We start from the raw sequence: 16,191 nt of genomic DNA, 5'->3' as shown, positions 1-16,191 counted from the left end.
GCCGGTTCTCGGAGCACCCGGATGGCTCTGTCCTTGAACTGTGCAAAGTCCAGGTCAGGGTCCTGTAAGGCCATTGCCCGCAACTGGGTTCGGTGGGCATTGCACAGTAGACCCTCAATAAATTGTTCAGTCAACAGCTTATCTTCATTTCCCACGCTGTCAGGGTCTGCCTGCTTAATGGCTCTCAGGGCCTCTTGTAGGTTTAAAGCATAGTCTCTTATACTCTCATGTGCCCGCTGTTTGCACCCGTAAAATCGGAGCTTTATTTCGGCTGAGGTGCGGGTGTCAAAAGTGTCTTTCAGCCGGGCTAGTATCTCTCTGACAGTCCTCTTCCTCCCAGGTGGCCAGGACTTTACCTCCCTTTGGGCTGCCCCTGTTAATTGAGCCACCAGGATGCTCACTTTTTGCTCTTCTGTGAGGGGGTACACCTGGAAGAGGCTATCCAGCCTTTCTCTGAAGTCATTTAGGGTATGTGACTCCCCTGAGTACTGGGGTAGCCAGGCTGCCCCCGGGATATAGGGCATGGTGAAAGGCATGACCGCAGCAGCGGTGGTGCTGGCGGTGGCTGTGGCAGTGAAGCTCTCCTCCGTATCCGACATCCTCCTCCCCCCTAGTGGACCGTGGCCTACCTTGCGATGATCCTCTTCCGTAGGCCGCGGCTCCGCAGTGGATCGTCAGGGTTGAGGACCTTCCGTCGCGCTCCTGTGACGTCGGCGTCTGCTGGGCTCCTTCCAGGACCTTACGCAACGTCCGGACGTGAGGCGGGGCTTCAGTTCTCGCGCGCTTTCGGAGTCCACGCCCCTCTTCTTCCCGCGCGGCGTCCTCAAGATGGCGTCCAACGGCGGGAAAACTCCACGGATGGCGGGAAGAAGGCAGAAGATGGCGTCGGATGGCGGGAAAACTCCACGGATGGCGGGAATCTTCACCACAGGTAAGTTTATCAGTCTTTTTCAGGCGCGCAGTACCCGGTGGTTGCGGGCACGGAATCCTGCCGACTACGCCAAAAGTTGACGCGCTCCCTGGGCCATGTTTGGGGAATACCCGGAGCCGGATCTGTTGGGGGTGGTAGTCCTCGTGGCGGTGATCCGGTCCGTGCCCAGGGTGTCAAATTAAGGGGCGATGCTTTTAGTGCAGATGTGATATTGTTCGACTACGCCACCCGTTGAATGCGGTTACGAAACCGCCGCTGCAGGGCAGACCGCTGAGGCCGGTAGTACAGTTGGGCAGCGTGGGTAGTATAACCCTCAACGGGAGGGGTATGGCCTCAGGGCAACAGACGTGGATGATGGGGATGGTAGAATTGCACGCAGGCACCAGGAACCACTCAGAGACGGTGCGGTGTAGTTCAGGGTCTTTACTGGTGACAAAGATAGACCCTCCCGGGAGTACTGGCTAGCGGTCGGGGTCTGGTCAGTCCGTGAGCAGACAGGATCTCCCCTGGCCAGGCGGAGTTATAGGCCTCCCCAACTAACTGTACTCTTCCTGGCTACCTTGCTAGAAGCGGGTAAAAGTAGCCCACGTCCCTGAGTGTACCGTGTGGTGCTCACCCGTATGGCCGGTGACTCGGGGCCTTCTGGTAGCCTCCGCTCCACGACGGCGGTGCTGGTCCCTTGCGTGTGACCGTGCCTTCGGGTTTCTTGGCCAGAGGACCTGAAATCCCATGCCGGTCGGTTTCTGCTGCTGGGTATGGAACAGTCCCCACAGCCTCGGACTCCGTGTCCGGTGAGATCTCTTCAGCCAAGGCGAGCTATTTAGCTTCCAGCCTCTGGCACTCACTCCTGCTCCTACAGAGCTCTTGTTGTCACTTTCCCTGCAACTGCTCCACACCAGACCAGACTGTGTCTCTGTCTCTGTCTGTGTTCTCCTTTTTCTAACCCCACCTCAGCCCCAGTTTATATAGGGGAAGTTCTTCCCCTCCCAGGACTGGGCAGGAGGTGTGGTATGCTTAGGATTCCTGACCAGGAGTCCTCCCACCTGCTCACAGACGTAATATTGCTATTACTGTGGTAACCAGAACCCTGGGGTGCCACACATGCGAAAAGAAAAGAGGTGGAGGAGTAAAAGGAGGGGGAGACACAGATATAGGCATGTCATGCCCTTCTAAAACCAAAAAAGTGCGAAGCCGACATGACCAGTCCTTTCCTGCCCATGCGACCTCCGTGTCGCCGGGTTTGTGCCAGAGCTGCGGTGGACCCTGACGGCCAGCCCCCCTCTCCCAATACTGGTGCCTGTCCGCTGGTGGGTCGAGCGAGCCCCCCTGTGGTGGAGGCAGGTCTAAGCTTTTTAATTTAAATTGTCTCTCTAATTTGAATGAATACACTTTAAATCCTTTTACAAGGATCTATTGGAGGGCAAGTCTCATGCCAGCAGCCGCGTAATTCCAGCTCCAGTAGCGTCCACTAAAGCTGCTGCAGTTAAAAAGCTTTTATAAGGATCGAGCTCGGCGGTCCGCAAGGCGTCCTACCGCCAGTCCCAGCCCCTATGCCTTGGGGTGTCTCCCCGATGCTCTTCACTGAGTGTCCCGGGGGCCCGAACCATTTCCTTTGAAAAAATTAAGTGTCCAAACTACAGGTGGTGTAGCTTGCTTAACAGCTGGGATAATCCGCTGACTAGCAGACACTGCTACTAGGCACAAAGTATTTCCTGGGCTAGATGCAGTTAAAAATTTGTAATTAGATACTCTCGTTGGATGCTGAGAAAGCACTCCATGGAGTCTCCTGGCACACCATATATTATTCCCTTAAAAAGCTTGGGGTAGGGGTCTAGGGGACCCTTTTATAGGCAAAATCACGGCCCTGTATCGCAATACGTCACCTAGGCTGAAGATAAATGGAACATTTTCATCACCTTTCATAATCACCAATGGGACAAGGCCGGGATGTCCTCTGTCCCCTCTCTTATACATCCTAGTGACAGAGCACCTGCTCTCATCAGTTCGCCATAACCCCAATATTAGGTGGATTGAGGTGGGAGGCACAGAGTATAAGTGCTCTGCATTTGCTGATGATGTCCTAGTATATATCACTCAATCACATATATCCATCCCTGCTGTTATGGCTGAAATAGATCACTTTGTAACATGCTCAAATTTTAAAATCAATGCAGCGAAGTCTGAGGCCCTCGATGTCTCCCTCCCCAAATCCATACAGGATTCCATCCAGTCCAACTTTCCCTTTGCCTGGCCCTCACAGGGTATCAAATACTTAGGAATTCGTATTCATAGAGACCTCTCCCGTCTATGTTATCTTAATTTTGGGCCCTTTATTGAACAACTCCATACAGACCACGGTTGGCAAGTTAGAACTGTAAGATTCACTACATGAACCACTGGTGTTTTGTGGAAAAGCACATGTACACTGTGTTCCAAATTATTATGCAAAAAGTGTTTAGGAGTGATAAGGGAAGAATTTGTTTGTTTGTCAGTTAAACTCATTGATGGTGATGTGTGTCAGGGCTCTTTATATCACTGTAAGCAATTGCAGACACCTGTGCTAATTAGTTTGGCAGGTGTGTCCTATGAAAGGCAAGACTACTTAAGAAGGCTGTCCCACATTGTTAAGCAGCCTACATTTTCTGCCAAACTGGGAAAGAAAAAGGATGTGTCGGCTGCTGAGAAGCAACAAATTGTGGAGTGTTTAGGTCAAGGCATGACTACAATCAACATTGCCAAGACACTTCATCCTGATCAACGCACAATCAAGAAGTATGTAGCTGATTTACAGTACACACGTGTGCGTGCTGATGAGGGAAAATTGAGGACTCTTTCCTACAGGCAATTACGTCAGGTTAAAAGAGCAGCGGCAAAAAAGCCTTGTCATAGCAGCAGACAAGTTTTTGAAGCTGCTGGTGCCTCCAACGTCCCCCGAACAACAAGATGCAGAGTCCTTCAGAGGTTTGCAGTTGTGCATAAGCCATCCTGTCGACGTCAACTGCACACAAGCAGAAACGGCTCCAGTGGGCCAAACAATATATGAAGACTGACTTCAAAACTGTTTTGTTCACCGATGAGTGCCGTGCAACGCTCGATGGTCCAGATGGATGGAGTGGAGGATGGCTGGTTGATGGACAGCCCACGCAAACACGGCTACGGCGCCAACAAGGAGGAGGTGGAGTAATGTTTTGGGCTGGAATCATGGGGGGAGAGATTGTCGGCCCCTTTAGGATCCCTGAAGGGGTAAAGATGAACTCCATAATGTATGTGGAGTTTCTCAAACAGCACTTACTGCCATGGTTCAAGAAGAAGAACCGTGTATTCCACAGCAAGATCATTTTCATGCATGATTATGCACCGTCTCATGCTGCACATAACACATCTGCATCTCTGGCTGATATCAGCATAAAAGGGGACACACTTATGGTTTGACCCCCATGCTCCCCTGACCTCAACCCCATTGAGAACCTCTGGAGCATCATCAAAAGGAGTGTCTATGATGGCGGGAGGCAGTTCACATCTAAGCAACAGCTCTGGGAGGGTATTCTGTCCTCATGCAAAACAATTGAAGCAGAAACCATCCAAAACCTGACAAATTCAATGGACAAGAGAGTTCAGAAGCTCCTTTCAAACAAGGGGTCCTATGTGCAAATGTAACATCACCTAGAATAAAGTTTTGAGTTGAAAACTGTTTGATTTCAGTTTCTAATAACCTGCTAATGCTTATAATTTCAAAAATTACCATTTTTTTGTTCTTTATTAAAATGAAAAGGTTGATCGTAGAGTGTGGTGGATCTAAGAGTGTGGCAACCCAGTAGTCAGGATTACTTTGAATTCTGACAATCTGAGGGTCATGTTGCAGGTAGTGCAGCAAGAAGGCAATCATGTGTCTTGCGCATCTAGGAGACCCAAATTATTTTCCTGGCTAGATGCAGCTAAAAATTATTATTAATTTGAAAGCTGGTGGAGCTTAGTATAGATGGCCTAATAGAATCAGTACTGCAAACTGCTACAAAGCCCAAATTATTTTCCAGCCAAGATACAGATAAACATGATTAGTAATTTTAAATCTGGTGGAGTTTAGAATAGATGGCCTAATAGAATCAGTACTGCACACTGCTACAAGGCCCAAATTATTTTCCAGCCAAAATACAGATAAACATGATTAGTAATTTTAAACCTGGTGGAGCTTAGTATAGATGGCCTAATAGAATCAGTACTGCACACTGCTACAAGGCCCAAATTATTTTCCAGCCAAGATACAGATAAACATGATTAGTAATTTTAAAGCTTAAAACGGTTGGTGAGGTGATTTTAACAAATCATTAAGGTTTTACTCTCCCCAGGATGACACAGGGGTAGAAAAGTCGTTTCGGATCCATGATTTGTTCATCTTTATGAACGTGAGTCTGTCTACATTATCAGTGGAGAGCCGCGTGCGCTTATCTGTCAGCACACCACCAGCAGCGCTGAACACACGTTCAGACAGAACGCTGGCTGCAGGGCATGACAAGATCTCCAAGGAGTAAGTGGCGAGCTCCGGCCATTTATCCAGATTGGAAGCCCAAAAAGAGCAAGGGTCCAGTGATACAGTCATGGCTTCAATGTTTACTTGGAGATACTCCTGTACCATCGTCTCTAGGCGTTGACTATGTGTCAGACTTCTTGTCTCCTGTGGCCTTGCAAAGGATGGGCTAAAAAAGTGGTGAAATGATTCCGCAAAATTGATGTTACCAGCAGATACTGTGTTTCTGTTACGGTTTCAGTGCTGAACACTCGACGGTCCCACGGTTGGCAAGTTGGAACTGTGAGATTCACTACGTGCACCACTGGTGTTTTGTGGAAAAGCACATGTAAGATTCTGCAACAGTCTCTGCTGATACTCCTGCATGCGTGCATCCCTTTCTATGGCAGGAATAATTTCTGCAAATTTACTTTTGTACCGGGGATCTAACAGTGTGGCAACCCAGTAGTCAGGATTATTTCTAATTCTCACAATTCGAGGGTCATGTTGAAGGTAGTGCAGCAAGAAGGCACTCATGTGTCTTGCGCATCCAGGAGCACCAAGTCCCTGTTGTGTTGGTGGCGAAGTAACAGTCATGCTTCCTTCCTCTGCCCTCTCCCCCCAACCTCGCACAACAGAAATGTAATCAAAGTCTCCCTCATCTGATGAGTCTTCCATCAGTTCGTCCTCCATTTCTTCCTGGGCTCCTGCACCTTCCTCACTAGTTTGGCTGCTACCATGCGCCAAGGTAAAACCATCTCCCCCACCCTCACATGCCTGCCGCCTTGGTGCTGCCAACTGTCTGGACCTTGCAGATGTTAGCCCTTCCGCATACAACTCCTCCTCCTCTACTTCCTCCACCTCCTCTTGTCGCACCACCTGACTCCGAATTCTGTTTAACATGTGCTCCAGCATGTAAATCACTGGAATATTCATGCTGATAATGGCATCGTCAGCACTAAACATCTTCGTCGCCATTTCAAAACTGTGCAGAAGGGTGCATAGGTCCCTGATCTGAGATCACTCCTCCTGCGTGATTTGCCCCACCTCTGGATCTCGTTGGCCTAGGCTATACGTCAGAACGTATTGCACCAGGGCTTGTCGGTGCTGCCACAGTCGCTGCAACATGTGCAGAGTTGAATTCCACCGGGTAGGCACATCGCATTTTAGCCGGTGAAGTGGCAGGCCCAACGACTTCTGTAGAGATGTAAGTCACTGAGCTGTGGGATGCGAACGGCGGAAGTGAGCACACAGCAACCGTGCCCTCTACAGAAGGCCATCTAGTCCGGGATAGTGGGCTAAAAATTGCTGGACAACCAGGTTCAACACGTGAGCCATACAAGGCACGTGTGTGACATTGCCCCGGCGAAGGGCCGCACCCAGGTTTGCAGCATTGTCGCACACGGCCTTCCCTGGTTTCAGGTCCAGTGGAGACAATCATTCATAAAACTGGTTCTCCAGAGCTGACCACAACTCCTCAGCTGTGTGACTCACATTTCCCAGACATTTCAAAGTAAAACCGCCTGATGACGTTGAGCCCTGCTGCCAGCATAGTAAGGAGGTGTGCAGGATCCCTTCTGCGCAGTTAGAAAGCTTGTGGCATGACCAGACAGGCTTTGTGTGCAGGTGGAGGACCGAGAGGTGGTTGAGGAGGCAGAAGCAGTGGAGGAACTTTGAGATAAAGAGGATTGACGCACAACTTGTGGGGACGGCAAGACTTGGACAGCAGCCCCTTGTCCTGCTGTCACCATAGTTACCCAGTGCCCAGTCAGCGACATGTAACGCCCCTGTCCATGCCTACTCGTTCAAGGTGAAATGCACCCTGTCACACACAGAGTTTCTTAAAGAAGCGGTCATGTTGTGTGCGACATGCTGGTGGAGCGAAGGCACACCTTTCTTTGAGAAGTAGTGCCGACTGGGAATCTGGTACTGAGGCATTGCGACGGACATAAGGTCTCGAAAATCCTCTGTGTCCACCAGGCGGAAAGGCAGCATTTCTGTAGCCAAGAGCTTGCAGATGGTGAAATTCAACCTCTTAGCTTTCTCATGGCTAGGAGGAAATGGTCTTTTACTTGTCCACATCTGAGGGACCGAGGGCTGGCTGTTGTGCTTAGACGGGGTTGAGAAGGTCTGTGCCCGGCAAACTACCGGTCTGTGAGGAAGATGCAGGCAGACATGTTAGGTTGCCTTGATCCAAAGGTGGTGCTATCGATGTCGGACAGCGCTGAACACCAGCTGGTGTTTCCACCTCCAAAGAAAATGATGACCTGCCAATCACGCTGGCTGTTGCGGGTAAAGAGGTGGCAGGTCTGCGTCCCAAAACAGGTGTGACCGCTGTCCCCCCAGTCACAGAGGATGAAGAGGCCGCGGATGCACAAGATGTGGCAGACGGTGGTTGGCCCGGCCGGCTAGGCCGCATTGTAGCACAGTGAGCTTCCCACTGCAACTTATGCTTCATATCCATGTGTCGGTTCATGCATGAAGTACTCAAACTATGTATTTTTGGCCTCTACTTAGTTTTTGCTGACAAATGTTACAGATAACACGAGTTGGGTCATCTTTATCGATCTGAAAAAATGCCCAGGCTATGCAAGGCTTAGCACCCATGCGACCTGAAGAGCCACCACGACTTGTGGTCAGAGGCAGAGTTGTGTTCGACGATGCAGTTCTTGACGTGCTTCCAGTACTACGTCTCTGTCCAGGAAGGCGCACCCTGACCTCGTCGTCACTAGCATCCTCCTCCACCTCCTCTGCTGACCTCATCTCTTGGCTGACTGTGGGTTGACAGTAAGTGGGATCTCCAACCTCATCATCATCACCCTGTGTGTTATCACACCCGTCGTCCTCAGAGCCAACCTGTTCCTGCCCTGACAAAAAACTAAAGTTGTCGCTCCAATCAGGTATTTGAGTCTCATCATCGTCTTCCTCATTGTCTCCACCAACAGGAGTTACAGTTTGGGAACGAGGGTCAACATTATGGTCAGAACCTTCTGCGTCTGGTCCTGGATCCGACTCATAAAGATTCTGGGCATCAGTGCAGATCATTTCCTCGTCTGGATTCACAGAAGCTCTGGAGCCGACTTCTGATTCCCAGGCTATAGTATGAGTAAACAGCTCTGCAGACTCAACCATCTGTTCTACCCCATACTCAGACGGGCAGCTGGAGACTTGGGAGCTGTGAGGAAGCAAGTGCGATTGGGGTGACACCTCTGAGGACTGGAGTATTTGTGATGTTGAAGTTGAGGTGGAGGAGAGCCCACTTAAAGGAGCACTTGATATCCGTTGAAGCACCTGCTGTTTTTGTGCCTCATCTGGAATTTGTAGCGATTGGCGTGGCCGTAAGAAAGGGATCTTATCACATTGTCCGCTAAAAGAAGTAGACATCTTAGTTTGGCTGGAAGATGGTCTTTCTTCTGCAGATGTTACTGTTGCTTTAACACCTTCCCCACGGACACAACCTTTTTTTCCTTTCCCAACACGCCTATTCCCCTTTCCACCAGCAGCAGGCCTTTTTCTACTCATTTTGAGGGTTAACTAATTCACAACTCTGGAGTTGTTTGCACAAAAAACAATGGATGGGAACCGAGCAGAGCTGAGTGGCCAAACTGTGGTATTAGCCCAAAAGTATTGGCTGGGTTAGATGCAGAAAAAAATTATATTGAATTTGCAACCTGGTGGAGGTTAGTATAGATGGACTAATAGAACAAGTCCCACACACTGCTACAAGCCTAAATATTTTTTCAGAGCTAGATGCAGAAAAAAATTATATTGAATTTGCAACCTGATGGAGGTCAGTATAGATGGACTAATAGAACAAGTCCCACACACTGCTAGAAGCTGAAATATTTTTTCAGAGCTAGATGCAGAAAAAAATTATATTGAATTTGCAACCTGCTGGAGGTTAGTATAGATGGACTAATAGAACAAGTCCCACACACTGCTACAAGCCTAAATATTTTTTCAGAGCTAGATGCAGAAAAAAATTATATTGAATTTGCAACCTGATGGAGGTCAGTATAGATGGACTAATAGAACAAGTCCCACACACTGCTAGAAGCCTAAATATTTTTTCAGAGCTCGATGCAGGAAAAAATTATTTTGAATTTGCAACCTGATGGAGGTCAGTATAGATGGACTAATAGAACAAGTCCCACACACTGCTAGAAGCTGAAATATTTTTTCAGAGCTAGATGCAGAAAAAAATTATATTGAATTTGCAACCTGATGGAGGTTAGTATAGATGGACTAATAGAACAAGTCCCACACACTGCTAGAAGCCTAAATATTTTTTCAGAGCTCGATGCAGGAAAAAATTATATTGAATTTGCAACCTGGTGGAGGTTAGTATAGATGGACTAATAGAATGATGCTATGCCCAAAAGGTTTTACTTCACTAGGTGCAGTAAAAAAAATTGTATTCTATACACAGGTGGTTTAGCTTGCTACACAGATAGGCTACTCCACTGACTAACACACTCTGCAATACGCCAAAAAGGATTTGCTTTGCTAGATTTAGCCAAATGCTGTGAAAAAAACTTGCACAGCACTGGCACAGACCTGCCTGGCAAAAAGTGATCAGAACTGATGTAACCTAGGCCTGAAAAGGACTGCAATTACAATTAGTCTTTACTCCCAACCTATTTAAGAGCACAGACCTGCCTGATAACAGTCGTAGGAAATGATGTAACCTAGTTCTTAAAAGGACTGCAATCACAACTATTCCCTACTCTCAAGCTATCTGTAGATTTGTGCAAAAATTGGCTTGAAATTAACAAAGTATAGCGCACACAGCAACAGCGGTGCCATCTAACACGCAGCTGCAGCAGTGAGAAAATGGTGGCGACGGGGAAAATGGCTGGGTCTTATAGGGCAAGGACATGTGACATACACTGCCAATGACACATGCCCTTGCTTGTGTGAAAAAAAGCAGTTCGCTCCGTGTGTGCGCTGCTGATAGGCTGACAGATTGAACCTCCCCACTGTAAATGCGGGAAAGAGAAAAAAAAATGGAGATCTTCATTATTTCTGCAGAGTTCCATCCCCTGCCCCTCCCCCTGCCACGCTGTACACTGAAACTGCGTATTAACATTAATTTTCAGCATTACTGAGAAAAAATCCAGTTATGATTTTGGTGCACGAACAGTTATCGGACATAACCTCGAACAGACGAATTTTTTTCAAATCGTTCGTGTTCGCCGAACGGCTCGAACACCGCCCAAAACAGCTAAAAATTTGAGATTGGCGAACAGTTCGAGTCGAACACCGCTCATCTCTAGTAAGGATGGAGTATGGACCAGGGCTCAGTTAGCTGTATACACACACTCCTCATTTCCGGGGGACAGTTCGCAGGTGCTCCCATTTATTGCAGGCACATCTGACCATGGCCCTGGCTGGAGTGGGGAGGGGGGAGAGAACCCAGTGATGTAGGAGCAGAAGGGGACGGTTCTGGAGCATAGGAAGGAGCTCATTGGGTGCAGGTCACCTGAGCTCAGACACAGTGAAGCAGATAAAAGGTGGGGGTCATCTTAGGAGAGTGTTCAGTCAGAGAAGAAGTTCAGCCAGAGAGGGCTGACAGGGAGTTGAGGCTCAGTCTGAGCTCAGCTCCATGAGGCAGGCCTAGAGAGAGGCCGGGGCCAGAGAGGAGAAGAGAAGAAGGAGAAGGAAGGAAGAAAGGAGGAGAGACAGAGGAGTAGAAAGGCTCCAGAAACAAAGAGGCAGAAGGGACCCTGAGAGAGCAGAACGGACAGAAACCGTTACAAGCCCGTGTGATATCGGGTGAAGGGTCAGGCCGCAGAAGGGTACCAGATTCCCAAGTTGGTGGAGGTAAATTATCCCTCAGCCAAAGACCGGAGGTCGTGATCATCAATTGGCGCGACCCCCCTGCTACACCCACTAGGAAGGCACCACATAGGGTCAGGGAAACCGGCGACAGGTTTCACCAAGAGAAGGCCCGAGGCAGCTGGACAGAAGTGTGGTCACTGGTGGGGGTATGAGAGGCCGGAGAAAGGAGAAAAGGGAGTCCTGTGCCATACTCCTGAATTGCCTGGGGGTTGACCAAGCTCCTCACCTGGTGGACGCAGCACGGCTTGGGCAGTCATTGCTGGCAGAAGTGACTCGGATAACAACTGTGAGTAAAAGACCCTGGACTGCATCACAGACTCTGTGTGATTTCTGCTGCGTCTGCACCATCACCCCCAGCATCCTATTACACTGCCCTGTGGCTACACTCTTCCCGTGGGGAGTTATCCCATCCTAGAGCTGCACACCAACACCAGCCTCAGCGGTCTGCCCTGCAGCCGCGGTTACCTCTGACCGCAATCCACGGGTGGCGTAGTCGGACATTCTATAACTCTGAAATTAGACTGCCACAGCACATTTGGTCTGACCACCCTGAGCCACGGGATCGGGTTGCCACTACTACCCCCATCATCGTATACGAGAAGGCCCGGTTCCGGGTGCCCCACGGCCCAGTGGGCGAGTCACTTAGGACACTGGAACTTTGAGACAGTGCTGCTGTACCTGGATGACGTTATCGTGTACTCGAGGATGTATGAAGACCATCTGAAGCACCTGGCGGAGGTATTTAAAGCATTGTCCCGGTGTGGGATGAAACTAAAACCTTCTAAATGCCACTTGCTCAAGCAGAAGGTTCAGTACCTGGGACACGTAGTCAGCTCAGAGGGAGTAGCACCAGACCAGGAGAAGGTCACTGCCATCCAGAAGTGGCCTGAACAGAGAAGCATCAAAGAAGTAGGTCAATTCCTGGGACTGGTCGGGTACTACAGGAGGTTCATAAAGGGCTATACCAAAAAGGTAGCACCTCTACAAGATTTCCTGGTAGGACAGTCAAAAAGAGGAAAAAGTCCCCCATTCCAGTGGGGCAAAGAGCAGACTGAGCCCTTTGCATCAATGAAGGAAGTCCTAACCGGTGAGGAAATCCTGGCTTACCCTGACTACAGCCAGCCTTTCCTATTGTACACTGACACCAGCAACGAGGGACTGGGAGCTGTGTTGTCCCAGGAGCAAAACGGCAGAGAAAAGGTAATTGCATATGCCTGTGTGGCGCCCCTGAGGGTTCGGTCGCCACAGAGGTATTGCATCTCATCCAGAGGTGTGGTATCTCACTCTCAGGTAAGGAAGGAGTATGGCTCAGGACCCTAACACTACATCCACTACACCACATTTCCGGGGGACAGGGCGAGATTGCTCCTACGGGAGAGCACAGTCCCTGATCCCTGGCTGGAGTGGGGAGGAACCACTTAGAGAGGGGGAACTAAGTAGTGGATGGGTGGAGGACGTAGATCCTGGGAGCACTGGAGTAGGAGTATAAAAACAGTACACCATCTTAGTTCAGGGATATTGAGTCAGTCAGAGGAGTAGTGAGGAGGAGACAGGGGGCAGAGGCTCCGTACGAGCTCTGCTCCACAGGCAGGCCTAGTTAGGAGGCCTGAGTCTGAAAGGATAGAAGAGAGGAGAGAGGGAGCAGGAAGGCTCCAGGATGAGAGGAGAAGGGACCCCAGGGGTACGGGCTGTGCAGCAAGCCACCCGTACGCCAGCCGCTACCAGGAGGTAGGGGGGGTCAGGCCGAAGAAGGGGAACCGGGTCCCCCAACCAGCAGAGACTACAGGGCTCAACTGGGAACCGGAGGCTGCAGGACTTTAAGTACAACAGGCCGTCCACACCAGCCACTAGGAAAGTAGCCACATAGGACCCAGGGGACGGAACATACGTCGCCCGCTAAGGCCCGAGGACACTGGACAGAGGTGCCGCTAGATGTGAGGTACAAGGAAAGAGGCCAGAGAGAACACACAGAAGGGGGTCCTGATAAATGCTCTGGAGATAACTGAGGGTCGTCCGAGCCCCTCACTGCGTGAACACTGGATGCCGTGGGCCTTGCACTGGCGCATGTAACTGGAACGGCTATAATCGTGAGTAAAGACCCTGGGACTGCACCATCTTGTCTCTGTGTTCCTTGCGGTGCCAGCACTCACAGCATTAGAACGCCCTGCACAATCACTGCCATCATCCATACACGCTGCCCTGAAGCTCCACTCTTCCTGTGGGGAGTCACATCACCTGGCTGCACACACCATCAGCTTCAGTGGACTGCTCCGCAGCGGCGGTTCCCAATAACCGCATCCCACAGGTGGCATAGTCAGACTATATACAACAGAGACACATAGACTACCCTGGTTTGACCGCCCTGGGTCACGGACCGGGTCACCGCCACGGTGACTACAACCTCCAGCATCTACAGGCCCAGGGGGCGCGTCAACTTTGGCGTAGTCGGCAGGATATGAAACCAGCCCGTTATCATCGGGTATTGTGTGCCTAGAGACTGTTTCACAGTACTGAATGTGGCGCCCGCCCCAGAAGAACGGACGCCATTATGTGCGAGTCAAAAGGCAGCAAGAAACCACCTCCCATTGTGGGCTGGGTCCCAGAATGGTGCCAAAAGCAGAGCCCGCCCCAACCAGCAGTGATCATGTATGTGGATGTGTCCATCGACATGGGGGGCTGCCCTTGGAAGTGACCGACAGCAGACTGCCCTGTAACCGCCCCCGAAAGGGGAGGTGAGGCAGGAAAATTAAGAGACAGGGTGTGGTCTGGACCAGTCGAGGCAGGCCGCACCCGGGAAAGGACATGAACCGTGGCAACTCCGGAGACCCTGCCAGCGACATGCTGCAGGCCCAAGCACCTTATACCATGGAGGAGCTGGAGGACAAGCTCCCCCGGGAGGATACCAAATTCCTCCGCGCCGGCATGGAGGATCTGGGCCGGAGAATGGCCAGGGCGCAGCGAGACGCCATCGCGGATTGGAAGAGGGAGATGGAGCAAAGGATGGCGGCCCGGCAGCCACCGATGCTGCCCAGCACCAGCAGCGCCCCAGCCTCTGAGGACCGGGATCGAGGTCAGGAGGCCACGTCTGACGCAGGAATGGCCGCAGGAGAGACTTGGAATCCCGCCTGCCAGAGGGACTTCCAGATCGGGACTTGTATCCGGGGGACACCGTGTCCTACACCAGGCACCGAGGAGTCAGGGGCTGGTATGCCCTACATGTCCACCGGGTGGAGACAAAGTTCCACCACGCTGAAGATCCGTCTGGGTCAGCAAGCGATGGACCAGCGCCTCCCCGGAGGGAGCACCCTTACTAAGTATAGTAAGAGGAACTGAGGACTTAGGATGTACATAGTTACCCATCAGGGTATGCAGGGACACTGCAAAAAGTTAATTTTTACCCAGTGCCCAGAAGGGTACAATCAAAAGTTTTCTTGTGTGCACTTAGTTACCCGGAACGGGTCCAAAAACTGACCGGCTGAGGACTGGGAGCAGCCAATTCTTGTAAATAGTTGCACCTCTTAAGGTGCCCCTTATTGGTTTTATAGGAACTACAACGAGTAACCTCAAAACAAAAACCCGTTGGAGGTGGCCGAAGACGAGGTCTAGCAACTGGATTGTCTAAGCCCTGCAGCCATCCCAGGGCCTTCGTTGAGGGTTTTGGATGGGTCTCTCATATTCATGTTTGCAAGTTTGCACTTTAAAAGAAAAAGGACACCAAGTTGCAAAGTGCACTGTGACCGGTTGATAAGAGTTTTATATAAAGAAATGTGTTGATGTGACAAATGTTGATAATATATGAAGAATGTTTATGACGGAAATGTTTTATACGCAAAGGAAGTGTTTTATAATGTTTTATACATGTGAAGAAAGTGTTTATAATGTTTTGGTAAACGAAACGTAACCAGTAACGTTAAAAGAAGTATGCCTCCCATAAAGGGAAGAAGAGTTGTTTATGATCTTGTATGCGTACATGTCCAAAAATTTTGCTTGTCTTTTAAAATTGTCTTTTACTCTGTCCCAGCCCGCGGACGTGCTGTGTTTTACCAGGGGGGGGTGTGGCGCCCCTGAGGTTTCGGTCGCCACAGAGGTATTGCATCTCATCCAGAGGTGTGGTATCTCACTCTCAGGTAAGGAAGGAGTATGGCTCAGGACCCTAACACTACATCCACTACACCACATTTTCGGGGGACAGGGTGAGATTGCTCCTACGGGAGAGCACAGTCCCTGATCCCTGGCTGGAGTGGGGAGGAACCACTTAGAGAGGGGGAACTAAGTAGTGGATGGGTGGAGGACGTAGATCCTGGGAGCACTGGAGTAGGAGTATAAAAACAGTACACCATCTTAGTTCAGGGATATTGAGTCAGTCAGAGGAGTAGTGAGGAGGAGACAGGGGGCACGGGCCGTGCAGCAAGCCACCCGTACGCCCGCTGCTACCAGGAGGTAGGGGGTCAGGCCGAAGAAGGGGAACCGGGTCCCCCAACCAGCAGAGATTACAGGGCTCAACTGGGAACCGGAGGCTGCAGGACTTTAAGTACAGCAGGCCGTCCACACCAGCCACTAGGAAAGTAGCCACATAGGACCCAGGGGATAGAACATACGTTGTCCGCTAAGGCCCCGCTAAGGCTCCGCAGCGGCGGTTCCCACTAACCGCATCCCACAGGTGGCGTAGTTGGACTATATATAACAGAGACACATAGACTACCCTGGTTTGACCGCCCTGGGTCACGGACCGGGTCACCGCCACGGTGACTACAACCCCCAGCATCTACAGGCCCGGCTCCGGGTATCCCCACTGCCCAGGGGGCGCGTCACCAGCAGGAAGCTTCGCCCTACTGAGCGGAACCTGGAGAATTACAGTTCCTTCAAGCTGGAGTTCCTGGCCTTGGTCTGGGCTATCACCGAAAGATTCAAGCAT

The sequence above is a fragment of the Phyllobates terribilis genome, unplaced genomic scaffold, assembly GCF_046119375.1.
Source record: "Phyllobates terribilis strain yellow unplaced genomic scaffold, ASM4611937v1 Scaffold_9__5_contigs__length_417890890, whole genome shotgun sequence".
NCBI classification, from domain to species: domain Eukaryota; kingdom Metazoa; phylum Chordata; class Amphibia; order Anura; family Dendrobatidae; genus Phyllobates; species Phyllobates terribilis.
Note: the sequence above shows the minus strand (reverse complement) of the source record.